This window comes from Rhopalosiphum maidis, chromosome 3, assembly GCF_003676215.2.
Source record: "Rhopalosiphum maidis isolate BTI-1 chromosome 3, ASM367621v3, whole genome shotgun sequence".
Lineage (NCBI taxonomy): Eukaryota > Metazoa > Arthropoda > Insecta > Hemiptera > Aphididae > Rhopalosiphum > Rhopalosiphum maidis.
The window spans coordinates 30586538-30611120 of NC_040879.1; the positions used below are offsets into that span (position 1 = coordinate 30586538).

At 29.0% G+C, this 24583-nt stretch overlaps 1 protein-coding gene across 1 annotated transcript in view; it reads left to right on the forward strand.

Annotated features, from left to right (window-relative positions):
• Nucleotides 1–7603, forward strand: part of LOC113559455 (piwi-like protein Ago3) — a 43540-nt gene extending 35937 nt beyond the window's left edge. Inside the window, exon 19 of the transcript XR_003405976.1 lies at nucleotides 7414–7603. The gene's annotated coding sequence lies outside the window, so the exon portion shown is untranslated. The remainder of the gene's footprint in view (nucleotides 1–7413) is intronic.
• The last annotated feature ends 16980 nt before the right edge of the window (nucleotides 7604–24583 follow it).

Below are 24583 nucleotides of genomic sequence, written 5' to 3' on the forward strand. Positions count from 1 at the left end.
TGATATGGAAAAACAGCTATGTACATTACGATGACATAATAAAAATCTAGTAAGAAATTTGGGCTTGCAGATTCCCGTTCATTGTAAGGTTCATCCGGGGTAGACGTGCACACCCTCATATCGTCCTCTAAGTTCTTCAATTGTGATCGATTTTCGGTTTTGATATATGTGGTTTTTAACATCAACAATATGATCACTGATCACACTTGTATTCATGACAGACGATCCCTTACTTAATTTTTGACTGTTTATTTAAAAATGATCCATATTTTACATTTCCTTCGAATTTGTCAATTTTCATGACCGAGGTGATGACGTAGATTATAGGAGCTCCTTCCTTTCTTCGTACCGACACCCACGGCTGCCCTCACTTACCCCTTTTGTTTGCCCTTAACACTATTTTTATATTCACAAATAATATGTCAGTATTTTTTTTTCAATTTAAACAATAGCATACAATTATTAATCCTTAAATGCTAATTTTAACAATGATTACTATTACATTATTTATTTTTCTTAACAAAATACCTATATTATTATTATGTTGGATTATGTAAAAGTATAATAGGTATTACTACACGTATATATATATATATAAATATGTTAATTGGTTTATCGATCCGGGTAGATGTTGACGTGCCGTGACTGGATAGTTGATGGTGGCCGTACGGATCGTTGCGGAGTCGTCTTTACTGTTGTTTTCTTCTCCGTGTCGCACACTCCCGTCAAAAACGCATTGGTCCTAATTATATACGCCGCCGTGTGCCTCAAAACCCAGCAGCCAGCTCCGCTCGTCATTCTTCACACTTAGTATATTAGGCAGCGTGTGCTCTACTTAAGGAATAATGTACGATGCCGATAGACGGCAATCGTCACAATGGTATGATATTTCTATTCGTGTATTCATATTTCGGTGTAGGTGGCTAGTTTATCATTATAATACTAAATTATAATATTTTTTTATTTATACATAACGTGAACAACTTGATGTTAGTTTTTATTTTTCAATTATACTATTCAATAATGAATACGTTGTGTATTGAACATTTCAAAAATATTTCTTAAGATCTGTACATTGAGATACATTCTATATACAGGATTATGATACAGATTTCATGTTACAGTAATATTGTCTAATTATAAACATTCAAGCATTAGTATGAAGACAAATTTATGGAATATTATAACGTTAAAAAAATTAATAATTTCAAAACAGGTCAGTTTTTTTCACTTATTTTTAATAGTAGTTTGAAGGATAAACTTTTAAAAATCAAATAAGAATAGCTAAGTTTCATGCAATAATCGCATATAGGTATTTTTTATGCTCCAAAGACATAACTTAACATAACACAAAAACTTTTTCCTCAAAACAATTTTAAGTTCTAAATGTAAAAAAAAATTTGCCTTGCACTTAAATGAAATCTGAACGTCGAAGTGTTTTTGTTTTTTTGTGCTTCTATATTTAGTTTTGATGAGACTTAACCGTTTAGTAAATAAATATAACATAGTTATATAATAAGGTTATCATTTCATAGTACATACTAAAATACTATATTATAATAGGTAATATAATATATTATTTATTATTTAATATATGATACATTTTATTGTTATTTTAACAACAAAATATTTTGGATAATTTTGTATTTTTTATATTATTTTATATCGTAAATCCTTAAAATTAATTTTATAATAAATTTATCTATATTAATTATTATAATGATTAGGGCTAAAGAAAGAATTTCTAGGAGTTTGTATATCTTTAAATAATTATCGTGAATATAGCTTACTAATATACAAAATATACTGTATGCTTATATATTTAAAATTTAGTGTTGCATATTTTGCATATTTGAACTTTTTATATTTTACTGGAAAATAATGAACGAGTTCAACACGATCTATATTCGTCACTTGCCGCTATCGGCAATATATTAGTGACAGACGACGTGTAAACAATTGGATGAGATACATATTATTATTATTATTATTATTATTATTACTACTATGAACTTTGATATATCTCGGTATAGTATTGATGAATGGGTCAATAGATACATGTAAACAATGAAAATGGTACGTCTTCGACCACCTATAGGCTGTAATAATAATTATACAATTACATTTAAGTTTAAATATATAATATTCTCTATATATAAAGGAAAATATACTTTATAATAATCAACGCAGAGCCGAACCTATTTAAGTTATCGAATTGAAATTTTGAGGATAAATCAATATTATAATTTCACCATGCATTAAAAATAATATTTTCAAAATTTGGAGCAACCAGATATGGCGGAAGTCGATAACGTATTGAAAGAGCAACCAGATACGGCGGTAGCCGATAAATTGGAAGATCTTTTAGAGGCCGCATGCACTTCGGGAGGCACCATCGAGGGCGCAGACGGTGACAAATGCCGAGATAAGCCGGACTGATCAATAAAAGAAAAACGACGCGTTTCCCGCTATACGTATTGAAAGAGCAACCAGATATGGCTGCAGTCGATGACGTATTGAAAGAAAATTCACATTAATTTAATCTAAGCAACTCACAATCAGAACAGGATTTATTTGAGAAATTTAAAATAATGAAATATATTTTTATTTTGCGCTTATGTAGCTGCAATGCTAATATATACATATTTAATAATTAAAACATAAATTGTTAATAATCTATACTCTATATAGTATATATACTATTTTATAAAGAGAAGTCGTTTTTTGACGTTGTTAGGGGTAATCTCTGGATCTACTTAACCGATTTTGAAAATTCTTTTACCAATAGAAAGTCACATTCTTTGTGAGTGTCATAGGCATAAATTTAGTCCGATAAAGTTAATTAATAATTAAAATAAACGTGTAAATCGTATATATGTATACGGCATGGCGAGTTTCCGTGGCAACCTGATTGTTATGAATAAATAAATAACGTCAGTATGCCTAAAAGAAAAACACAACTATCTAGACATACATCCTACACAAGATCGGCTAAATTATGCCGATTAGGAGAGACTTCCTCTGAGCATGCATAGTGTTTTCGTGTTGAACATATATATCACATTACTGTTACTTAGTAACCATTTTAACTAAGTATTTACCTACTGGCACAGACAACGCCGGGCGAAACAGTTATGTAAAGTTGACATGTCAGAGATATCATCTATATACCGATTCAGAAAACAAAAAATAGCTTTTATCCTCGCGCTAAATGTAAGCATAATATTGCAATACCCTCTGAAAAAAAGGGTAATTATTCGTATAATATTAATTCATGATATTCGGCAAATTTATTAATTATTATTACTAAAAATTTCAGTTTCTATGAATGGTACTCGTTGAAATATGGTACGACGGAAAAAATAGAAAAACCAAAACAATCTATTTCTAAAAATATAAATTAAAGATTTGTAGATTGTATTTATTATGATATTAAATTTATTATATTAATTAAAGTCTACGTAATTTACAACTTCTTTTACTACCTACTTTAATTTTTGTTACGAGTATTTAGTATGGAAAATCATTATATTTAAAATCAAGTATATTTAAAAAAAAATTCTTTTTCTACTTTAAATAATTTTGTAGTCACGACCCGGGCTAACATTATAATATATTATTATAATTAACACCTGACGGTCAATAAATATTACTATAAAATATCTAGCCCGGGTAACCCCTGCTAGTATAATAATACAAACCAGGAGTTTAACTTATTCAAGCCAAGATTGAAAAAAATTTGAAGACGTATCAGGATCCTAATGAAGACAGTTGAGAATATTCCTCGATTAGAGTTTTTAGACTTTGGTAAGGTCAGACAGCTTGGCTTGGACACTTGATATCGCAAGTACACTCAGAAATTTCAAAGCTCCGAAGAAATAAAGAACTTACAGATGATGCTTAAAAAAAGTTGTAAATATGGTGTTTGCGCCGCAAGTGATCGGGGGAAATATGCGCAGGTGACTTACCATCCAACACCTTCGTGCGCTTTCTCGTCCTTTGTTGCTGTCGTCTTGTCAGATGTAGTACCGGCCTAGGGGGCCGAGCTCATCCACCGACGCCACGCCGGACGGACACAACAAGCGCGCAACGCTTCCGCACCGCGGCCAAACGCCGCCGGCAGCGAGAAACGCGTCTTTTCTTTTTTTATTGACCCGTCCGGCTTATCTGGGCACTTGTCACCGTCTGCACCCTCGATGGTGTCGCCCGAAGTGCATACGGCCTCTATACAAGATCTTCCAATTCATCGACTGCCGCCATATCTGTTTCCTGTTTCAATGCTTCAATTACGATTTAAAGTCTATTATATCTTCAACCAATTCTCCCAAAAACGATAGAAGTAGCGAGGGGAGTTATCGTCTGACCAATCGAATGTCATGTTGCTATTCGTTGAGGACATATTTTTTTCAATTGTGAACGTGTAGTCTGGTATGTCCGGCGTCTGGTAAGGAAATAAGCTTGATTTTATTTTTGTCGTACATCGTGACTGATCACCCGGACGACGAGTACGCGTCGTTTATTACGAGCCAGCCAGTCCCCTCACGTTCGTCAATTCTAATCGGCCGACATTCTAGGATTTCGCGGGCCTGTTTATTTTTCCAAACACTATTATTATTATTATTATTAAATAATAAATACATTTTATTTATTTATATAAATTACCTCTAGCTGTCCACGTGCGCTTCGTCGCCCGTACAAAAGGGCGGTGGTCGTTTGGCCGAAGGTAATAATTTTGACCAAAAAAAAATAATAGTCCGTTTGGGCGACTATCATTTGTACCGTTTAGGCGAGTGAAATTATTTTTACCTATAATCGAGGTAAAAACCTGGTGACAGATACAGTTGGTATTATTGCTAATCATTATTGATCACTTTTATCGAAAATTTAAATAATTAGGTAATTGTTGAATGTATATTATGAGCATTTTCATACAAAGCCAATAGATTACTTTAAAATGTACTAATTATATTATATGTAATTCTATTTGTAACTTTTTGACTGTAGATTACTATCTACCTATACATAATAATATTATTAATATATATACCAATATTTCTTTTTTTTTAATATGACTTATTATTAATTACCTATTTATATTTTGTATGATTTTGTTTAATTAATTTTTGAGTGTATATTATTATAATATATAAGCATTTTCATACCACCCAAACGGTATTTTTAGTTGAATAATAAACCTTCGCCTAAACGGTATATATATTTTATTCACCCAAACAGACCATATTTTGAGTCGATTCGCCCAAGCGAGTCTACATTCGTACAAAATGCACTCGTGTTAAGTTTGATTGACTATAATGCTAACAATACTTACATTAAGCGTAAGGATAAAAACTATTTTTAGTTTTCCGATTTGGTGTATAAATGATATCTCTGACATATCAATTTTACATAACTGTCCCGTCTAGAATTACATTTTTTCAATCAATTAACCGATTATATATCATTCGTTAAAAATAATCTATTATTCGAATAATTTATTTGTAATTATTTATTTTTCTTATTGTATTTCTAATCTTCTGGTATCTTTCTTAGGTGTTAAACAAATGAAACGAAACTGAACAAAAATATAATAACTCCATTGTTACTCATTGATATTTAAAAAAAGCTGTTACTTCAAGTTTTTTTTAATTTAATTTTTTACTTTTTATTAGCCATGTCTTACATAATATAAAGTATTTACATTGATTTTAATAAAAATAAACATTTTTTTGTAAATAAATATTTGAATAAAATATTTTTCCTATTTTTTGCTGCCATTTTTAGCGTACCTATATATTATATTGCAATTATTTTAAGGTTGTATAGTCCCCCGAGTCCTAAACATTTTTACGTTCGATGGATATTTTTCGACTAAATTACATTTTGAGCTAACGGTGATTCGGTCAATGGGGATTCGATGACAGCATTAAGATTGAAAACAATCTGTTTGTAACGATGACTAATTTTTTATGTAATGCACACAAGTTTTAATTGAAAGAGTCGTGTGAGCGTAGTTCTAGTGTACAAACTCATTATGCGCGATAACCTGTAACGCCACCCGACGATGAATGTACAGTCATTCACACGCTATATACTACATATTACATTCAACTTTTCGACGGTACGAACAGATTTTATAAAACGGTAAATTAGAATGATTTGTATATTACCTAATTGTAGTTTAATTCTAAAAAAAACATGTGAATATTAAAATGTTATTAATGTTATAACTAAAGCTATACTGGGTGATTCTTTTATCATTATAGTACGATCATTATTTCGTCAAGTAACTTTTTTTCATTTTTTTTTCCAAAATATTTTATATTACGCTTTTCTCAAACAGTATGAAATTTTTTATTTTTTTTCACCCTTTTATTTAATAGTAACCATTACTTAAAATATCGTAAAATAGTAGGGCTATTTTTTTTAATGAATTTCAAAGTTTAAATCATTATTTTTCATTTAACTATTAGTGAGTTATAGCTGCTTAATGTTGGGCGGTTTGAGGTTTTTAGGTGTTCATCCTACAGGTTTCTATTACGGACGTGAGGCGTTTGGTATAACTATACAGGTACAAAATTAATTGTTGCGTCGATTGTCGATAACGAGATTATTATGTATGAAAATATTATCTATATATTTATTATCTATTACCTATGTGACTAGTGGTTTTCAGAAACAAGAAGTATTATAAAAACCGAAAACCACCCAACTTTGAAAAGCTTTATTTCGCTTAAAAACTAACGAAAAATAATAATTTGAATGATAAGATTCATAAAAAAAACCAGCCCTATTAATTTAGTAAATTTTAAACGTAGGTTACCATTTGAAAATCAAAAGTTGATAGTGGTTCCACAGTTTCACTATTAAATAAAAAAAATTCACTAATCGATGAAATAATGAGTGTATAATGATTGAAAGAACCACTCTGTATAGTCAACGGATAAAATTAAGCTTTTTCTACATATTTAAAATATAAATACAAATTATGGTCGTGGGTTAACGGGTTTGTTTTAATCATCATTGTCATTGATATTGTTAATCACGAATATATAGCACCACACACAAACATAATCGTACCGTAGATACAGTAACACTATTTAATTCGTATTATGGTGGTAGTAAAACACGAGACCACATGGGACCATTTGTAAATTTAATATAATATTATTGTTAAACTTTTGTCATACCTACATAAAAATTCTGAACAGTTGACGATTTAAGCCGCCATATACTTCAAATCGTATGCGTATGGCGAATTCCTCGAACACCGTAATAATATTATATATTCGTAGTGGTTTTTAAACACACAAGTTTGTCCGTATATAGGTGTATAGGAAGTATAATGTTGGTATTGTGCGCTTTGATTAATAATGACAATAATAAATAATTACAATATGTTGGACTGTTGGACAGGTCATAATTTAAACGCATACCAATACACAAAACTGTTTTCGCGCTAAAAATAAAATTCATTCGCCGAAATGTGTCCTTTCACCGAAATGCCTTTCGCCAAAAAGACCGGTTGCATCTTGTACGGAATTCTATTTGCGATCAAAAGTAATTGCTAAAAAATAGCATACAATCAGTGTTGTTTCCGGCAGAGAATAAAATATATAGAATTCATTGTTGACCGACGAGTGGTAATACACAGTACCTACAAGCAATACACCGCAGGTAGGTTACATATAACAGAATAACGTATTACATAATATTATTAATATGGTACAGTGGTCATTAATCATTTAGTACAAAAATAAATGTCATCGAAGTGAGTATGTAACGTATCATTAAATTATTTTTAGATACTGATCCTATGACGATTAATGCATTGGCTACGAAATGATGTGCATGATTTGTATTGTGTCTGAAGACAATTTTTATGGTATAGAAAAAATGTATAGGTCTTCGACTTCGAACTTTTTGGTTGCAAATTGGATATAGTCGGAACTTCAGATCAATAGATTAGTAATTTCTGATAACTACTTGTCAAAAAAAAAAAAAAAAAATCAATCGGACAAAACTAAAAAAAAAAATACGAATAAACAGTAATATATTTCATGCAACGCCCGTTTGTCATTTTGTCATAATTCAAAACCAAATAACGTAGATATTCACGTAATGATAAGTACTTGTTTTAATATTAGCATTTCCAGGTATTCTATGATTTTTAAAATATTTTGACTCGTTTTTAGCTATTTATTGGTATTTTATTACTTACAAATTGTATTTTCATAAATATCGATAACATTGTTTATGCTCGATAAAAAAAGCTTGTAAATTTAATACAAGGTTCCTCAGGAAATGTTTTTACTGGGATAACAAAAAAAACAAGTTAATCCTATAGCAATATTAATATATATTATGAGCGTTTATAATGATCAAAATATGAAAAATTGGATGTTCACGTGAAAATAATGTTCTTTTCAAATCAGTTTTTGTTATTTTGCTAAAGTAGAAACATAAAAAATTCCATGTTTATAAAATTCATCATTTGTTATATATATATATATTATATACAATGACATTTTTGAATACCGTGACTAAATTTAAGCTATATTTTATAATCATTTAAAATTTTCGAAGTTTTTAAATATATTATTATAAATGTTTATAACATTGACGCACGGGTCAAAAGGTTTGAAATTGTGTTACAAGTCGTCCTAAGTTATAATAATTAATATCCATCATCGTTAAAAAAACATATCAAAAATACACGTGTACATAATAGGTATTATTATTTATTAAACACAACGAATTTAAAAAAAAAATATTTAAATTGATTTTAATATATTATTTATCGGACTACCCACGAAATCATTCACACCGTCTGTTGTACGCATAGGTATTGGCTATACAGCAGAGCGTTTTCACTATTTTTTTCCCTTTTAAATTGGTATGAAAAATCACCAATTCTATATTAAAGCTTAATTTATAACCGATATCTATATGATTTTTTTTCAATTGCGCGCGTGGCATATTGTACCTAATCATTTTGAATTCGATTTACGCATAGCGTATACTTATTCAATTTGATGGATCAAAAAGTTCACACTGCTATACCCGGTAATCGGTCCGGGACGCACGTGCATCACGCCCACATCATTGCCGGTCACAGTCATATTATACATAATATAATGATATTATTATCCTGTACGCATATTATATGCTGTCATAAAGTTAGCATTATGTAAAAGCGGAGTACAAAAATTAGACGATTCAGCCGTGTTCACTCGCCAAGCCGATCGTTTGTATTATTAGTTTATTACTAATATTATACACTCGTATGAGCACGGCGCTTATTAGATCTTGAAGTATTTTATACACACACACACACACACACACATATATATATGTATGTACTATGTACTTTACAATAAGTTTACCTACGAGAATACAAAGCGCTTTGCCGTGTAAATTAATGTTAATTTCATTATTTTTTTCGACCCGAATATGATTTTATTATAGTGATTGTTTTAGATTCAAGGTCTTGAAATGTCTACAACATTTGTTGGCTATAGAAGTAGAAACACAATTTTTTTATATAAAAAATATCGACTATTTAACGAACGGTTATTTTATTAACGGCATTTAGACGAAACGATACATCGAATATTTGTAGACATTGAGTTATATCACTCTGTTCGTCTGAACAATGAAAAAGAGCCGGGAATGTATATCTCGTCATATTTGAGTGGCCTATTATTGTAACACATAATTTAGCACACCCATTATGGAGATGTGTCGAGTTTGATCTCAATGGTAAATATATATATACAAAAAAAAAAAGGATTCCTAGTACAGACGGTATATATTAGCCTCTACGTTTAAGAATATTCAATATTTTATAAATTGTTTAAAATGTCATTAGTAATTTATGGTAGGTCGATGTGATCGATTTTTTAGTGTAAACAAACTATCATTATGTAATATTTTATAGATATTGTTATTAATATTTTATTCAATATACCAATGATATCATATTAGGTAGAGTATCGTGAATTATCACGGTACCTATAAATAACTTAACATTATTTAAATATGTTTTTAATTAAAATTTCATAACTAAAAACGTTATTATTCGTTTGAATATCTAATGTCGTAAAAATTTAAACTTGTCTATAAAAATAACGAGCCCATTTATTTTTTAATATTTGCAAAATACTGTATAATATCAATGAGGAACCTCGTATTTACATTTTCAATCTTATGCCATTAACATTGAAAATTACATGCATTTTTAATTATTACGCAGTTTTGATGAACTTCGTATAAACTTTAAACTTCCAACTTTATAAACAAAATTGTGACTATGTATTATTAATATTTTTTAGTTCCTGTAAGCTCCTTTTGGAGACGATTTCACTTAATTATTAAAATTATTGAATAAGAAAAGAAATATTAGATTCAGTATAAATCAAAAAATTAATTAAATCAAACATTTCAAATGTCCATGAATGGCTAAAAAACACAAAAATATTTTTAGAATTATAACACGTACTATGCAATTATATCACAAACATTTGCTAAAAAATAAACAAATATAAATACATAGTGTCTAACATTTTTGAGTTAAAAGAATGTAAAAAAAAAAAACAAAAGCAAAAATGTAAACAAAATAGATTTTGTTTAAAACTGGTATCGCGTTTATACTTTATAGGTACTCGTATTCCAGTTTTTCGTATTTTTTTTCCTCACTCTATTTCTCGCATCTCCAATTCCGATTACAGGTATTACACAACTGGGAATTTTTATATCATCATGGAAACAAAACCTTAACAAAACCGTTGTGTTGATGTAAAAGTTTTTATCGATTCATATAACTTATTTTTAGTTTCAATGCATTACGTTTTCTCTTTCTCCGGTTACATTTTACAAAAATTTTATAAAAATTTTACTGACAATATTAGATTACCTATATTATGATATTAAATACTGAATAAATACGTTACTTCCAACGTTCTATGATAAAATCAAATACATTTATTGTATAAGTCCCTACAATCTACATCTTCAGAAATTAATAGGTACATATAAAAAATAATATAAATATTTAAGTTTAAGTTCAATAATATTAATATTTTCTAGAAAGTTTGTGATTGGTTACGTTACCAATATACGTCATGCAGTTTTCTCCAAACTATACGTTTAGAAGTAAAAAATAATTAACTAATCAATCACAACCAGTTTTTTGTAATACTAGTTAAATATTTTTAATTCCAACAATTTATAATAGGCACACTTGTATGTTTTGGTACATATTTCACACTAAAATGATTAAATTTAATTTATGCTAGACCATCAACTATTAGTTATTTAAATAATAACTAATAAAATAATATTTTTGATTTTATAAACTATAGCACAATAATTTTTTAAACATAAGTCTGTGTACAAATACCGAATCTATTTTAGAGAACGAATAGATTTTTTATTTACAAGCAATATATAAAATAATCATTGTGTAGAACATGGCCGTTTTTAATAATACGCGTCATACGTTATGAACACATAAATAAATATATCTTATTAAACGTCACGTCTTGACGTTTGATTAGATACATTCAAAAATAGGATGGCTTTCTAAACGGCATCAATTAATGTACCTATTATAAGCATTTGATGTCGGACATGACATCACCATTAGCAGTTGTGTTATTCGTTTTATAAGAAAGTAGTGGCGCCTTAAATGCGTATAAATTATATTATAATATGTCATAAGTTATAATTTACTCGTTTATTATATTAGTCAACGACCATTGGGATAGTATTATATTGAATACAAGATATGCATTAACAACAGTAACGTATAACTAACATGCGATGCCTGTGATTTTATTTCGAATAGATTTTAACATTTTTTTATTTTTTTATCATATTATACTGGTCAGAGAATATGTCACTTGATCGTTAATGATTTGATAAATTCATTCACGTGGCATAGTATAACGCTGAATTAATTCTTTTTTTCAAAACTCAAGAAATTATGTTTTTAACAAAATTGAAAATATTTTAATTTTAAGTTTAAAATAAAAATACAAAACAAATAATATTATGTACTTATGTGTATTTCGTAGATGTAAATCGACCATTTATCTAAGCTTTGTTTTAATAAAAATAAAATCTAATATAAGTTGTCAGTATTTCAAAATTTGAATGAAAAAATATCTGCTGACTGGGGTCATAAAACGGATCTTCCACACACTGTTATTTGATATATTTTAAATGCATATTTTTGAATTATTTATTTAAACGATCCAATCGTGTATGAAAGCTACCCGCGTGGCTGTGTATTCAGATGCAGTCGATAAACAAGAAATATGATGAATATAATATTTTTTTTAGATTATGTTAGCACTAAATAGTAACGGACGAAGCTATAATAACTGTTATTATGGAATTCAAAATAAATATATGTACTTAGAGTAATAATATATATTTTTGAAGCCATCAACAATAATATTATTAGTAATTGAATTCGTTATTTTTTTTTTTACTGTAATTCGCGAAGAAAATTAGAGAACCGACCTCGGGGCTAAGTCGTGTTTAAAAAGTAGTTTGATACACGCGTATAATTATAGGCACCTATTAATAAATATTTTTTAATAACATAACATCGTTATTTTTACTCAATATATACTATATTATACATGTTGATTGTTGTGCATATAATATGATACCGCAATTCTATTACATAATAAGTTTTATATTTTAATAATCTGATTAATTATATTCAACTAATAATAATTACCTGCAGACCTGCATAATATAATATAATTTATTATAATGTCACATTTGGATAAATTGTTTATTTTATCGGAAGCATTAACAGTTTCTACTCATAACAACGATCAGGCGGAGATTCATAGGCGACATCTGAGGATTAAGTCATATATATAATATACGGACTGGACTTTAAACATGGCCGTTGTTGGGTAGACAAATCTGATTGTGATTTACCTCGTATGCTTTGGACACCATCGACGTTTGACACAGATGACCAATTATTATAGTAATTAGGAATGGCTGTACAGATATAGTCCATTAATAATAATGGACCATTATTATTGAAGATTATTTGGAACACTTATGACATTATTGTAATAAATCAAATTGCACTTAGTAATGATAACGGTTTTAATAGACAATACGAATAATGATTATCAATTAAATACATAAGGTATTTAGGCGTATTATTATGAAATAATTATGTGAACATTTTATAAATCGCCTTGTCCGCATTCTCCGAGATGTTTTTGCATTCTGTTCGATCGGATTAATATTGCGATTTAATTAAAAAATAAAATAAAAACATATAATCAATTATATAAAATCATTTTTTGAAATCAAGAATTTCAATTGAAAACTGCCACAAAACACAGATATAAATATAACTTACATTAATGTAATATTATAATAATATCTCGTAATGATAAATAAAATAAAATGTGTAACAATCTTATATGTTTTTGCAGATTGTTGCGTGGTTGCGTCAACCGAAAATAGTGATTAGAATAATTTAGATATTTAGATATTTAAATATTAAATTATAATAATAAAATCAGAAAAATATCAATAATTATGTTTAACTCAGAAAATGTCATGGTTTTCTTAACAACGATTTACATGAATTTTGCTAATATATCGTGCTCGGATTATGAGCTTACGATTTCCACGATAAATAGTATGTAAATATTGAATTGCGCAATAAATCGTAAAATATATTATTAACATTCTCGTAATGAGCATATTATTGCTAAGTACGCGACGATCAAAGATTTTTATATGTTTGAAGATTATAATAAATAATATTATACATTATACATATTTTACTCGAGTACAAAGATAAATGTGCTCTCACTCACTTTCACAGTAGGCAGTTGCAGTACTTGTATGTATAACCCGAGACCGAAGGTAGTAAGTATTCATAAAAACAAATAAATAAAAAATTATATAAAACGAGTTGGTTTTCGAATTATATTTTATTGGCCGCAGTGTAAGTACACGCGCGCGCGCATATAAAGACCGTGCAGTGATAATAATAATAACAATAATAATTCTGATTTATATTGCACGGAAATATTGTAACGACTGTTTGCCGTTTGGTGTGCGTTTGTGTTTCATACGTAAACGGTATAATATATTGTGTTATTATGTATTATTTTTATAGGTGTCTATATAATATTATTATCATCACCAGCATAATATATAGAGTTCGCTGTTATGTCGAACTTTCGAAAACGACGATTGCACCCGTCGAATCAGCGAATGGTATGAAATCGAACAATGTAGGTGCCTATATAATGTGAATATTATTATGTAGTATACCTAATACAGAACAACGCGCGCTCATATGATATTATATATTATGTTCATATGTATATTTGTACTATAAAAGCGAGTTGTAATAATGATAAAAAAAAAAAAAAAAAAAAAATGAACAACTACATCCTTTTAGTTTGATCACACACACTCGAAAATAAAAAAAATAAAAATAATAATGATAATAATAATAATAATGGTGTGCTCAATGGTATTTTTCTATTATACGTGAATGTAGGTGTACACCAGTATAAGCTCTTTGACGATGAACGGCTTTTCCGTTTTACAGTAAAATTTAACTTTATTTAATGTATAAAGGATTATTTTTTTTTATCTCTAAAACTGTAGTCATTTCTCGTTAAGTTTATATGGTTTTGAAAATATATTTTTTACATCATTTTAATTTATTACGAAATAATATTTTTTCCATTACCTATTATTGTTAAAGTTTCTTTAACTTTTTTCAAACGACATTCAGTCGTAATTTTTATTCCAAAGCATAAACATCAAATCATCTGCCAGTAGTTATCTATGATTATAAGCATTTACATTTCAGACGAGCAGACATTTAAAAAATACATACGTTTTCAGAGAAAAGACTGTATATCGTTTAAAAAAAAAAAAGGTCAAAATATACACAGCGTCCTGATCATATGTTTTATTGTTGTGTGCCCGTGCCGGATGAACAAGTTATCGACCTGCCGAGTTTTAGGATTTCTAACGTTTGATTGCGACAGCTACAGCTATTGTACGGCTTAATAATTCGATTAATTGATATTCTTTGTTAATGTTTATATTTTTAATAATTTATCATTACAATAAAAAAATGAAATTGCGATCAAACACTCACAACCGGTCCATATATTTTGAGCGACCCACATAGATTTTCTCGGTAGCTATCCGGTTCAATCTGGGCTTGCTTTGTCCGCAATACACAATGTTTCTGTAAAGTTACTCAAACGTGATTTTGGAAAATGAGAGTTGAAAAGAAAGTCAAAATTATTACTGTTAAAAGTGTTTTTATACAGGTACTTGGTACCTATAAGGCTATAAACATTAAATATGACCATTAAGATTGACATTTTTTATTTTTAGAAAATCTGAGATACTCTGCTAATTTATTAATTAGTTGATTTTAGAGTCTATTAACTGTGAAGAATTTAATTGCTGATTTCCATTTGGGGTTCAAACAATTATGTAAGTCTTAAAGTTTTAAATAGGATATACGTGTACATCGTATAAAGATTTTATTGATGATTAGTGTGTTCGGCACGTACTTCTAAAAGTTATTTGTAATGAAGTTTATAAATCCAGAAGAGGTTTTTAGGTATCTTTGGTTTCCGGACACTAATCAAAATGTTGTTTTCCCTGTATACACGAGTTGGTATTTTGAGTGCCACAGCAGGTGTTAGCACGACGTTCTAGATGAATTATTTGTGACTTTGAAGTCTTTTGTTTCTTTTATTTAATACACTACAGGAAGTTATCCACAGTTATGCGCCTATTTTTTGATAATCATCTGATTATTTAATGTGCAATGTCTAGATATTGATGTACCTGTTTTTCAAGCTTACAAATCTACTCGGGTAACAGCAGATACCACTCGAGTTTCCGGTTGCGTATATAAGCTTTCAGGTTATCCGCCCACTCTTTACAGGACTACAACAAGTCTATAGATTCAATCTCCATGGAATTTGCGGTAACGAATTTGCGATATTAAAGGCGTTAAAATATCATAATACTTGGATACTTTGTAATTTTAAAAATGAAAACAAAATTTTTAATCTCTATTATCTAAAAACACAATTTTTGGAGTGGCGCAATAATTTTCTGACGATAAATCAGTGCGATCGAAGCTAAAAGGTCGAGTTAAAACAATATTAATATGCTATAAATCGGAAGCCCTACAACGTATATATAACAGCGGTTCGTTTTCATTTAAATTTTCATAAAATACACAATATAGCGTACAATAGGTCGTCTGCGGTGTTCGCGTACATGGATAACCTGTATGAAAAGGAAAAGTGTGCAATTTTATGCGCCAATATCGTGTCGGTATAAAAATGATTTTCCGTATTTTCAAAACGTTGATGTCTATGCGAATAAGTGATAAATAACGATATTTGCGCTAAAAATATTACACGAGAAAGTGTCGGGGTATTCTGCTATAAACTCACGTGAGGTGAATATTTGAATCGTATTGCCCGCGATCAAGTCACGCATGCTGTTTGCCGCGGCAAAATCGGATAATAAACGGAGAAGTAATCTATTTTATCACCTGAGGTTCAGTAAAACAATGTATGGGTGTTCACAACTTAAATCATAACGTGGCGTTTTCTAAAAACGATTATCATTTATCAACGAGTGTTTTTTTACGATACCCATTCGGCGGTATAATAATATGATGTAACGTGCGCTTGTGAGCAATGTAATTGTGTACAATACCGGCGGGCCCGCACACGTTTCTTACGAGATTTAGGTACTACCTACGGCACTATTGTGTCTGAAGTTCCCGTGTTTTCGTTCGTGCATTTTCGGTAGGTGAGTATATCCGAGAATAATGTACGCGAGATGAATCCGGAAATGATGCGGCGGAACGAAAGCGCCGTCTATCGTCTGATGGCCACGCGAGTGAGCGAAATCACGGGCACTTATGTATTAAATAATAAGAATACGCGGAACGGTCACTTAGACAAAAAAAAAAAAAAAAAACCAAAACGCAACGTGTAAGATAATAATATTATGTTTTGCGAGAAGACGACGATCGCGGAATGACTGTTTACAAAAAAAAAAAAAAAATAATAAAAAATATACGATGACGACGCGGTGTTTACGGCTGCATAACAAGACAAAAAACTTTCTAAAATCGTCGAGATCATGTGAAAAAATGTACGTTCGTGTGAGTTTCAAACCGAAAACTTAATTAAATGTAAATTGCGTTGTGCGTAAAATGAAATTATGTTTGTATATCATAATAGAATTAATGTAATATAATATTATCACTACCATTACACAGTCGTCGGTTTATACCGCACATAAGTACTGTATAATATTTGTGGGCATGTAAGGTAGTAATTTTTATAGTTTTGAATAGTCAATACGTGTGTAATATCATAATAATAATACTTTGTACTTGCCGGACGGCGGTATAATAACAATGATTATTACGGAGCAGTGGGGGCACTGCAGCAGGTAATAAAAAACAATGATTTGATTATCCACAATGTCTAATATGCATTGAATCTGTATGCATCGAACCGATCGCATATTTTAGTCCCTATGCGTATGATGTATTTATTGCTGCAGTAACGTTAGTAAATAAAACCTATTTATTTCGAAATTATAATAATAAAGAACAATCAACAATGGTTATATTTAGAACGATTGATATACGTGACCTACATTTTATCGAACACTGACCGAAATTTCGGCGAAATCCAATTTAACTCATCAATATAATATTACAGGAGCGGACAAACAACAAAGGGCACGCGGGTAATGAATTGGATACATATAATAATAATAAACATTTGCGTAAAGAGCAAAATACAATTTTTGAAAAATAAAGCTATTGCGTTTAGCGGCGGCGTACCTATATGTCCTATATAATATATTTAATACAACAACTGTTTGGGTATCTTAATTTAATTGTATAATCAATTACAGACGACTAGAGTTCAAGACCACGAAGATTTGGTTATTTGCGGATGAAGACGACTAAACAGTCACGACATTTGGGTGGTAATCGACACTTTTGAAAATTAAAAATGCACGGTCGCCTTTGTTTTTATATTTTATGTCCGCCCTATAATAGCCGATATCGATTCCCCTCCAACCGCCCGACTGTGGATCATATCGCACCAGATATAATAAATCATAATTTATTTTAACTTCCGCAATTATTAAATACTCCACGATGAATTAATGATTTTTTCGAGAACGTTCTACAGCGGAGAAACACGAAAAATGCGAAAATTTCGCTGATACATCGCGCATCGTTGTCGGCAAGAAACGAATACTGCAAAACAATAAAAAGATTGGCAATTGAATCTGTATCAATATTTTTACCCATCCGGGACCGAGTGTATAATTTAAGCTAAAAATGGTATAATATAATACTATATAGACTGTACCGACCGGGAAACGAACATTACACGAATAATAAATTTAAAGTTAATTCCTGTTTCATCCGTAAATGAGGAACGCTGTTTTACTAAATTTAAAACTTTATTAGCCAATAACAAACGAGAATGTACTTTAAGACATTTAAAATAAGGAACATAAATAATTTAATAATTTAACGCATTCAAAGATCGTTATTATTTGGCAATAATTTCACTATTTTTAAGACATCGGTTGTACATTCGTTTCTAAATGTTAAATTTACTTTCTTGTTTTCTCGGATTGAAAATAAATCAATTTGAATCTACTAAGTTTAAAACAAAATGTTCAACGCATAAACTAAACAAATATATATGTTTTTTAACATCAATAGGAGGGTTTACGTTTTATATATCGGTTTTGTATACTTATAAAAGTTACAACATATTTTGACAGCCACTCCCTAGTCCTTTATGATAACACACACGTGCTATTGGCCTTGAGAAAAAAGCCATAATTCACACGTTTCGTGCATTAACGGGAAAAATATAGAAATACAGAATTTTTTTTCTAGCTTTCGGCTAATTTTTCTTAATATCGTGGTTTTGTTTTTGTTTTTGTTGGCTAATGTTAGCAGTGTGCGCTCCGTGTAGAATGTATAAAATACCCTAATGGACTAAGCAATAATACGCCAACTGAACTTACATAACCGTCATAATTTTAAACATATCTACGCAAAATAAAAACTGAAAATATGATGCTAACCGTTGATAATATTTTCATTTTATTTTGCAACTAGGCCAGTCGAAATTATAACACTTTAATTCTGCTGTTAAGAGGATTCGATACCGTGATTTTCTGTTTTTGTCTAATGCGCGCGCGACATAGGATTTTAGACGGATTCTTTGCCAATCATACCAGTTGATCCAACGAAGCGATAAGAATTCTGAAAACAGATTTGAATTTGTCGTCAAGTCTATTTGAAATCGACTTTCCCACAGCTTTGATATTTTCCTCCAAATTCCTAAAAAAATTATTTTAAAAAAGAGTAATTAAAAATTGCCGTATTTCAATTTTTGGAGAAGTTAAAATCGAAAAGTCGAAATACGGGGAAGTCAATTTCAAGTAGACTCAACGGCAAATTCAAATCTGTTTTTAGAATTCATATCGCTTCATTGAATCAATTGGTATGATTGGTAAAGGATCCGTCTAAAATCCTATGTCGCGCGCGCGTTAGACAAAAACAGAAAATCACGATATCGAATCCCCTTAAAATCTAGGAATGATAATAAAATACGTCTATTTTCAACTAAAATGTCACATAAATATAAAATTATAATGCTTGATACCCTTAAAAAAGAGATTTATTCATTCGCAGTTACATTATAACATTTATAACAAATTTTCATACCTACCTATCTATTTAGTAATTACTTATTAGTCATTACCTATTAATATGTTCTTAAAAATGATAATGAAATAAAATGGATAAATATTCGTACGCTCATAGATATTCATGTATTAACGTTTTTGTAGTAATCGTCGATCAGTAAGTATCTATAAATATTTAATTTATTCGAATTAATAATATATTTTAGAAATATTTACCAATAATCGTGATTTTTGATAGGTATTGAATAATATTAAAATACATAATTTGAAGCGTGAAAAAAATATTTAATATAAATGCTTACATTCAAATATTATAACACAGAGCACTAGATTTACTATTTAGTAAAAAATATTACTGAAATAATATTTAAAAATTATTTTAATTTTATTCAAATAATATATTAATGTATTATCACAAACACAGTTCAAACAATTTATGAAAATTTTGTATTTATCGAGTGTTTTAAGTTGAAATCTATATTCAACTCATCATTTTTTTTAATTCACTCATTTTGTTTTCAACTATGAAAATGGATAATTTATTCAAGATCAACATTTTATGATTTTGTTTGGTACTTAGCTGATCTGTTACTAAATACTATAATGTATGAACTGTTATAAAAAAATACGTCGATTTGATCAATTTGCGTCTGAAAAATATAAGAAAGTATTACGCCTGGGCATGAATTCCACCCCTGTTCCTGTTTTGAGCATAGTTTATTATTTTTGTGTGTTATTGTTGGAACTCATCACTATTATTGTAGTTTAACTTTTAAAGTAAAACATTTGAAAATTCATAAAACAAAAAAATATTAACTTGCAAATTTTAAAAATCAATTTGTCATCATTTTCAATTAATTTGAAAAATGTTGGCATATATTTTTTCAAATTGATCGGTAAAATTCAGGAGAGAGGGTTGTACATTTGGAGCCCTGTAATGGTTTTTAACTTATCATATCTAAAAGATTTATTTGCAAATTATAAAAATTAATTTGCAAATGTTTGCAGTGAATTTGAAAAATTTTAGTTCACTTTTAGAACGATTGGACAAAATCGGAGGACCAACTTCACGGACATTTAACTTATACTGTTAAATACACATACGCCGTTAGATAGTGATTTGATGCAGTTAAAATAGCAAATTTTTAAGTCGATTTGAAATAATATTTTTACATTAATATTATAAACAATAGCGAGCGATTTTTTTTTTATCAAATCAATTTTATAATATTTTATGTGTTCGTGTAAATAATTATGATTTTTCAGTTATGCTTTTTTGTGTCCGCAGAAACACGTGCACATCCTTCTTTTTAATTTGATAATAAAAAATAAATAAACCTAAATAGCTATACATGTATGTAGCCTGGTAATAAATAAGAGTTATATAAAAAAAAAAAAAAAACGTGACGAACAAATGGAAACATAAAATCGCTATGTTTTGTTTTTGTCATAAGAGACTAAAAAACACGATATCTCAACTATACACACGGGCCTTGGGTGGCGTGCAGCGTGTAACGGTTATAATATTATTATAAAATATATCGTTATTATATTGTGCCGTCGTCCCACGATATTGCAATATGGTAATGTACGCCGCAGCACATATTGTTGCAGTATTATATCACAATATTATCATTGTAACGCGTATACCTATATAAACGGATAACGCGCGTTTCCGGGATAATAATTATTTTACTATAATACGACGTCGCGTCCGTAGTCGCCGCCGCCGCTCCGGACACGCGCGGACCGACGAAGACGAAGACGGTGAAATCGCGTAACCGCAATATAATAACATAATATATTATCGTTATTACACCGGATGCCTACGACGATGACGATGATATTGTACAGTGAGTTGGCGGATAAAACGCGTCACGAGTGCCGTGTGTCGAGACGCGCCGTCAGTAAACACTCGGTGATACAGAGTGATATTTTTATTGAATAGAACTCGGGGCGATATATTAGCGTTTCGACTTTGGCGGGACTTGTGTGTAGACTGTGTAGTTCGATATAATGTCATATAGAATTAACGTTAAAAAGTTTAAAGAAAAACCATTTATTCGCTCCGGTTGGTTTAGCATCACTATATGCGTACAAGCGTATTTTAAAAATACATCATTTTCACTAATTAAATCAAACGCTACATATAAGTATAGGTATTGTGTCTGTCGCATGCATTTCATTATTTAACAACTAAATCGTATAGAACGTTCGCTTAACAAGTAGTCTTATAGTATCTGAAAATGTTTTGAATATTGTTTCATTGCAAATCTATTGGTATATCATTATTCTATGTTTAGAACGATAAAAATGTCATGAATTATTTCGAATCAAAGACTACTCTAATTAGTGTCTCTTGGAGATCACAGTATTACATAAATGATACGTATTATAATATACTAAAATATTTTCACAATAAACTACATATACTGCTAAAAAATTTTTTTTAACAATTTTATGTTCACCTTTGGAGCATAAAAATGTTTCAATTTTCAATTTGGAGATGGTTTCTGTTAAAAAATTTGACCCTTTTGCTACATTTTTAGGGGAAGAGGTCAAAAGTAAACAGGTTCAAGTACTTTACTTGATAATCAGTATCAACAAAAAAAAAAAAAAAAATATTAAAAGGAAAAACGAGAATTTTTACGTTAAACCAGTTATTTAGTTATAATAATTCCAAAAAGGAATAACCGTACATAACTTGAGATTTTCACCATTATATCATTATTTTTTTATACGAAATATAAAACGAATACAATTTATATATAACAAATATATAACGAATATGGTTTGATTTTAAAATATTTTGAATCTTTGTGATTTATTTATAGGCAGTTGAAAGTTTTCAATTATTTTAGTTTTTTTTTTATAAATGCCAAGAAAATGTATGTATGGAAAAAAATGCTTCGACATTTTTGTACGGGGATTGTTAAAATTTTATATAAACTAATTAAAATATTATATCGAAAATTTATAGTCACAGTATTTTTTATGAACATTTAAAGCTAACATTTTGAATAAATTTGTCAAATCTTTTTGTAGTTAAATAATTAAATTTTTTATTTAAAAATTTAACTCAAGATTCCTTATTAGTTTGTGTATGTACATATAACAAAAAATAAAAAGTTTTCTGGAAAGTTATATTAAAAACTCGTATAATGACTGTTTTTCTTCAAACTATTTTTGTTTTTTGTTACATTATTTTAAATACTAATATTATTAATAGCCGCGGATATTTAGAATTTTCATCAATTGTTTATATTAGCATTTCCTACACATAATATAATTTTCTAAATATTTTGACTTTATTGAGCTATTTATAGATATATGAAATTTAAAATGTTTTTTTTTTATAATATAAATATTAACGTACAGTCAAAATTCTTGAAAATTTAATATAAACATTAGTTCTTCTTATATTTGTATATAAAAACATTAAGAATACATAGGCACAATTATTTTTATATCCCTTTGAAGTTTTTACAAATTCGTCAAAATTACAAAAATTTACAATTTTGCATAAAACCTTCATTTTTATAGGTAAGGTTTGAGAATGTATTACGATGTTCTTTTTAAGTAACGAAAAATAAACGAAAATAGCTAAACAATTTACAAACACAATTTTATTATTGCTGAAGATTTCTGAAATTCAAATTTAGACGAAATTCGTACTTTAATGATGTTAATTATTTTTTATTTTTTAAAAACATTATTCTTGGAGACTTTTAAACTTTTACGTAATATTATGAAATTTATTTTATGCGATGACTTCTTCAAAATCTGTATATTTTAAGATATTACCAATTTATATTATCAACTTAAATACATTAGTTTACAGTATTTACAGTAAGACGTTACTTCATATTTTATGGTATAAATAAGTGTACACATTATTATAATAATTAAATACTGCCTAATAATATATTAAATACAATGTTTTCGGAAAAAATTTAATCAACTTACCTTAATATTAAAATGAAAATAATTTATTGTAATAGCTTAAGGTATACCAGGAAATTTACTTATTGATATAGGCTGACATACTTTCTTCGCTCAGCATCATAGTTTTTCGTGTACAATGATAATATAATTGAATTCAAATTTACACACCCATTGTAATGACTCACTTGATAAAAGCGATTTACACTTGCCTATCTTCATAATACTAAGTCTCGTGGTCAATCAATAACAATATATTTATTTTATTAGCAATATTTTAAATATATATATTATCTTACATTTTATTTTATATTTCTCTTGGTTGGCCATGAGGTAAGGTTAAAGACCAAAACTGATACAATTTAAAATTACGTTACATGTCTATTTATGACCGCATTAACATTAGTTTTTTATGCGTATAACATATAACTATTTTATTTTCCTTTAATTGTGACAAATCGAAATAGATTAATGGGTTTAATTTTAAAATGAAGATTACATTTCCGAACTATTAAAAAATACTTAGTATCCTTAGAAATGACTGCAGGTGAACAGTGAATGCTTACAGTTTAGTGTTAACTCAAAGAATATTCAGTCTACGGATTTAAAAATGCTCTTGTATAAATTATGTATATTTTAACGACAATAAATAATAAAAAATTGGTTATTATTATTTTTAATATAGTACGCATAGAATAAAATATACAAAACCGGTTTCCGCCGATGGAGACGCGCGACTAATATTACGACAATATAATATACAAATAGCTTAGATGGAGAATACGAATTAACGTGTTAGGTGTATACATTACATGAATAGGTGCATATC